The following is a 6,808-nucleotide window of genomic DNA, read 5'->3' as shown; positions in this document are numbered from 1 at the left end:
TGTTTTCTCCCATGAGAATGCAAATAGCACACAGGCATGAACCATTTATGTCTCAGGGGATGTTTCCCCATAACCTTGTGCATGCTGTTATTGTTGGCGATGTCCATTTGATTCCAACTCACAGTGACCCCATACACAAGTGAAGAAAACACTTCCCGCTCTCTTCTGCCATCCTCACAATTGTTATGTTGGAGCCCGTGTCGCAGCCACTGTGAAATCCATCTTGTCTAGAATCTTCCTCTTTTCACTGACCCTCCGCTTTACCCAGCATGATGTCCTTCTGCAGGGACTGGTCTCTTCGGAACACATAATCAAAGTACATGATACATAGTATCAACTCCTCAATTCTAAGGAACACTCTGGTTGTCCTTTTTCCAAGACAGATTTGTCTGTTTTCCTGGAAATCCATAGTATTTTCAATATTCTTCGTCAACATCACAATTCAGACACTTCATTTCTGAGACCTTCCTCATTCATTTTCCAACTTTCACATACATATCAGACCACTAAAAGTACCATGGCTTGGGTCCGGCTCATCTTAATGTTCACAATGATACTGTTGTTCTTCAACACACTAGCAACACGTTCGCTAACACTAATGCTTGTCCTTTGATTTCTTGATGGCTGCTCCTTGAACATTGACTGGATCCAAGCAAAATAAAATCCTTGATAGCATCAATCGTATCTCTGTTTATTGTGATGTTGTCTGTTGGTGCAATTGTGAGGATTTTTGTTTTCTTTACATTGATCCTTGTATCTAGCACATAGTTAACAATAAAAGTGTGTAAAATGAATTAACAGCTATTTATGCTAAAGATATATCTTCAAACATATACAGGTGTCTATAATCATCAAACGGTTGATAAGCATTGTTGTAATTAAATTATGCTGTCGCCTAGAGGAAAAAATAACTCACCATTTTAAACTGAAATGCCAAGTTCAAGAGGGGAAAGTTCAAGTAAAGAGGAAGAAAAAATGCCTGAAAGCATTTTAAGCTAATTCTTTAAAAAATAAACTGGGTGAAAAGGTTAGAGGTATTGAGGTTTTTAGCCTATAGAATGGAAACCTAAGAGATTTGTTAATTATTATATTCAAACATATGAAGAGATTTTTATTATGAAAAGGTCAAGCTTTCATCTGTCTTAAAGTGGAAAGAAAAGGAAACAAATTTAAATTAAATATGGAGATAATTAGGATGAACTCAAGACTCTTATGGCCACAATCAAATGGGCTGTGAATTGTGGACTGTCTCGGGATAAAATTCTGACAAAAAGAAGTTATAAGTATCGATTCTGAATACTGTAACAGTAAAATAAGTGAGAGGTGTGCATTTATGGGGTACACAGAAGGACCTACTTAACTAAAGACTACTTATAAATATGAGGTTAGTACATTTATTTAATTATATAAATCCATATACATAATTCAAATTACTATTCATGTATAAACCACTCTTCTGTCCACTTATCTTACTGTAGTGGCTTGAGTATTGTTCTGATTCTGGAAGCTAGGCTCCAGGTACTGCAAATACCCGCAGCAGCATCCATGGTAGAAAAGTTTCAGCAGAGCTTCCAGACTAAGAACAGACTTGGAAAAATGAAGAGGCAGTCTACTTCTGAAAGATTAGCCACTGAAGACCTTATACACAGTAGTGGAATGCCGTCTGCTATCCTAATGGAAGCTGGGCCCCTCAAGTTGTAGAGCACTCAAAATAACACTACGAATCTGCTGCTTCTTCACATAGACCATAACGAAGTGGATGGAGAAAACTTGTGGAGGCCTTCATCTGCTGATGGGACACAACTGAGAAGGAGAAGAAGTGGCTCCAGACAGCTATTATTCTTCGAAGAGGAATACACCGAGTATGAATCTAAGAAACTGGAAGCTCTCACCGATGAAATGGAATGCATAGATATTAACTAAAATCAAAGTTGATTCTGACTCATTGCTATCCTATATAGGCAGTCCAAGGCTGTGAATCATTATGGGAGACAATAGCCTCATTTATTTGTAATGGAGCAGCTGTTGGGCTTGAACTGTCTACCTTGGGGTAAGCAGACCAACACTGACAGCACTAGTAGAATCCTATTGGCCGTTTTAAACCAGATATTCCCTAAGTTCAAGGGGTTGTGGTTGTTGTTCGGTGCCAACAAGTCCATTCTGACTCCTAACCATCCTAGGCACTACAGAATGACACATCCTCCGGTCCTGTGTCATCCTCGCAGCTGTCCTTATGTTGGAGCCCCTTGTTGCAGCCACTGTGTCATTCCTTCTCACTGAGGGCCTTCCTCTTTGTTGCCACCTCTCCACTTTCTCCAACATGATGTCTTCCTCCAGGGTCCAGTTTCTCCTCATAACATGCCCAAAGCAGTCTCACCACCCATGCCTACCTTCCTCTGAGACGTCATCACAAATGAAATGGAACAAATAAGGAATCATTTCGTGGGCATTAGTGAGCTGAGATGGGATGGGATGGGCCATTTTGGTTGGTTGTGCTGAGAATAACAAATTCTGGCAGAATGACATAACATTCATTGTCAAAAATGATCTAAAAGTGCAATGCTGTATATGATAGGATAATATCCATAGAAGTCAAGGAAATCCAGTTAATACAGCAATTATTCAAATCTGTGCACCAAATTCTAAAGCCAATGATGAGGAAATTCAAGAACTATACCAACTTCTTCAGTCTAAAATTGATCAAACATCCAATGCATTGATTATTACAGGTGAGTGGTATGTGGAAGTTGGAGATAAAAAAGGAAGAAAATAGAAAATGTGGCCTTGATGAAAGAAACAATGCTGAAGTATCATTTAGATTTTGGAAAAATCAATGACTTGTATTGTAAGTGCCTTTTTGTAGCACTATAAATGGCAACTATTTGGGAATTCTTAATTATAAATACCTTTTTCTCAACAACATAAGTAGACCACACCAAATAGCATATACAGCCATCAAATTGACTAAATCTGTGGGACAAGACCATGGAAAAGTTCTATACCACTAGCCCAAACAAGCACAGGACAGACTGTAGAACATACCATTAATTGCTCAATAAGAATGTTCAACTTGAAGCTAAAGAAAAATTAAAAGAGTCCACAAAAGTCAAGTACAATCTCAAGTGTATCTCACCTAAATTTGGAGATCATTTCAATAACATATTTGGTGTATTGAATAATAATTTCTGAATACCACATGAGTTGCAGGATGGCATCAAGAAAATCATAGCCAAGGAAAGCAAAAAGTCACTTAAAACACAGGAAATAATGAAAAGACCAAAGTGACTGTCAGACAAAAATCTGAAAATTATTCTCGGATATTAAATAGATAAAGCAAATGGAAGAAATGATGTATAAAAGAGATGAACAGAAAATTTCAGAAGGCAGATGTATGAAAGAGATGAACAGAAAATTTCAGAAGGAAGAAATGATGTATGAAAGAGATGAACAGAAAATTATAATGACATATACAAACACCTACTGTTAGAAATAAACAGAAAGGAACTCAACCAGAATTCCTCAAGCTGAAAGAACTGAAGCAAAATGTAAACTTCACTCCTGATTCTTTTTCTTTATTGCGCTGAGATCCACTTGCTCCTGATTCTAGGACGGCTTGCTTTCTATCCACTGGAATGGCAAAATCTACCAATTGCCATGGTAGAGTTCCAGATACCTTATTTGCATACTCCCACTGCGCCGTTAAATGGGACTTACAAAGACTATGGATAGAAAAGCCATATTGAGTAACTCCATTGTGCCACACTTGGTAAAAGAGAAAGCCAAAGAAAAATGAGTAAGACCTCCAATGAGATGGAGTGACCCCTTGGCTGCCACAATGGGTCAAAACATAACAGCCATCAGCAGATCGCAGGTTCGGGCTGTGTTTTATTCTCTTGTACATTAGATCACTATGGGTCAGAACTAACTTGACAGTATTTAATTACATAGATTATGTGGGGAGACTTCATTCATCTCATGTGCTTTGAACATGTTAACAGGAGAAATCAGTGCCTAGAGAAAGACACCATGCATGATAAAGTAGAGGGTCCGGGTAAAAAAGAAGACCCTCAATGAGATAGATTGATACAGTGGCTATAACAAGAGGCTCAATATAACAATTATGAGGATGGCACAGGACTAGACAGTGTCTCGTTCTTTTAGGGTTTCCTTCTGCTGTACATAGAGTCTCCGTGAGTCCAATCTGACTTGAGACCACCTACAAGCAACCATAGCACACAAGTGCATACTTTACCTTTTTCTAATCCCCCATAGCCCAACAAGAGGCTATACCTGTAATGCAGTGAAGCAGGTTACCTCTCAAATAGAAATGCCCTGCGTCATAATCCTGCCATCGTTGAAATTTCTTTCTTCTTCCTCTGCTTTTACTCGGTCTATTCAGCAATCCCGCCCCTCCCTGGAAAAAAAGGGGGGGTTAGAAGATAAAGGGTGAGTCAACTTTAAAAACAATCAAAGGCATATAATGATATCACTCCTGGATATTCTATGATTCTAGTGGGGTTGACTTTTTTCCCCATCCCTAGCAAATAATAATACTGATGAACAATTCCTGAAAATTGATTATTCCCCAATACTCTCTAAAGCCCTTACATGAATTACCTCTATACATTTCACAACTGGTAAGAAAACTGAAACTCAGAAAGATAAAATAATTTGTTCAAGTTGTTAGAGACAGTCAATGGCAAAGCCAAGCCCCCAGCTCTTCTCTCTCTCTCTCTGTCTGTCTCTCTCTGTTCAATGGCTATATTACGAACCACTTTTCTAGAACAAGTTGAATATACTAGAAACAGGAAATAATTCATTACACTCAGGTACCATTTTCACTTATAAGAGAACATTTACAACTTCTTGGTTCCCATGAGAAAACAACTCTTCTTTTTTTCCTCCATTGTCTCTTCTTTGAGGTTTTCTTCCCTTCTAACATTACACAGCATTGGCTACCAGCCAGCAAGTATTTTTAAGTCAATCCATTTAACTATTGGACAGACTACCATTCTGGGAAACAGAACAGCTCCAAGTGTGTGAACTGGAGAAATGCCCATAGCATCCAGTCCTGATTTCAGTATCCCCTGCCTGTGCTTCCTCTGAGATACCCTGTTGTAATTATATTCAAAGGAAGGCCATGCCCAGACATCTACAATCTATCAAGGGACCATGAGGGGTGGGGGGCAGGGAGGAGGGAGGGAAAAAAAGAGGAGCTGATCCCAAGGGCTCAATGGAAAGCAAATGCCGAGAAAAGAAGGATGGAATATATGTAGTAATATGTCAGATACAATTGACGTATGGATTGTAACAAGAGTTGTAAGAGCCCCCAATAAAATGATTATTAAAAAAAAGAGTCATTATTGTGTAAAGACATACATGCCTCCACATTTGGGGATCGTTGAGTTTATTACGGATATAATAACAATCATTTTATGAGTGCATAATGGCATAATGTTTGGGTGAACAATTTTTCTAAGGAGATTTCTGAGAACATGATCATAAATTTGCTCAAAGTTTTTGCTAAAAAGTTATTCATTGCAGTACTGTGTATAATATTGAAAACAAGATACAAATTCCAACAGAGTGAATTAGTTAATTGTAGTACAGGGCATTGTAGTAAGGGCATTAATATGATGTTGGACAATTGTTCATTTCATTTTTAACTGTGCTCACAAAATATTAAGTGAAAAGGAAGCAATTGAATTATATGTACATTAATGGCTCATTTTTTGAAAACAATGTTAAAATGCTTATTAGCATGTATAAAACAAGGAAGAGTCATGCATCAAAGGCTAATACGTTATCTTTCCATAATGGATTTGTACACTGTGATACTTAAGTTTGTGTCAATTTGGCTTGGCCAGGATTCTCAGTGTTTGGCAGTAAAGGTCTAGTAATCCCCATGTTGGTACCTAACACAGTCTAATCAACTTGATAACGGGGTCTGCTGCAACCAGGCAACCAGTTACAAGAAGATTAGGGCGAAATGTAGCCTACTTACCCACGTCACAATCCTGCTGCTGCTTCCTCAGGGGAGTGGTCTATGTCTTACATAAATAGAAGTTGCAGGGGGTCTTATGGCATCTTGTTGGTTCTGGCTTCTGCATCTGGCTCTTTGGTTTCTGGTTCTTTAGACTTAAGAACTGCCTGCTGCATTGCAGCCTGCCCCTGAAAATTCTAAGTAGTCTGCCCTCTGACCTGCCAACCTTAGCGCCATTGGCTTCTGCATCCACTAGCCAGTGTTCTACCTTCTTTGTCTTTCAGCTGCTGGATGATTCTTCCTGCATTCTCATTCATTAGCTACCACAGCTAGGAGGGTCAGGAGAAGCCTTCAGCTTAACATCTGACCCACAAACTTGAACCAGACTGACTTTCCCACTACAGTAGTGTGAGCCATTTTCTTAATATAATTTTATCTAGTTAGATAGATAGATATTACTGGCTTTGCTTCTGTACAGAACCCATCTTAACACATACATTTTCCCTTCTTTCTTTTATGTAGATGTTTAACAAAAACCATATGCGTTTCTTCATATTTCAGAAACTGCCCCACCCTGTCTAACTAAGATAGCATACTTTTTATGTAACATGGTAAATTAGATATCATTTAAAATGCAATTAGACTTTAATTCCAATGAATTCAAGGATATGAGCTTATATGTCGAGGTCAAAATCTGTAGGTTAAAATCTTTCAAGAAAGGTGTCTGGTTGTGTTAAAGAAATATTTATCTCTTCTGCTCCCTCAATGCAACAATACTTTATTCTATTAAATTGACATTCTATGATGCTCACCTTCCCGACACAA

The sequence above is a fragment of the Echinops telfairi genome, unplaced genomic scaffold, assembly GCF_000313985.2.
Source record: "Echinops telfairi isolate 266 unplaced genomic scaffold, ASM31398v2 ScPeMD7_7469;HRSCAF=8507_1, whole genome shotgun sequence".
Taxonomy (NCBI): domain Eukaryota; kingdom Metazoa; phylum Chordata; class Mammalia; order Afrosoricida; family Tenrecidae; genus Echinops; species Echinops telfairi.
The sequence above is the reverse complement of the archived record's forward strand: the minus strand, read 5'-3'. Positions refer to the sequence as shown.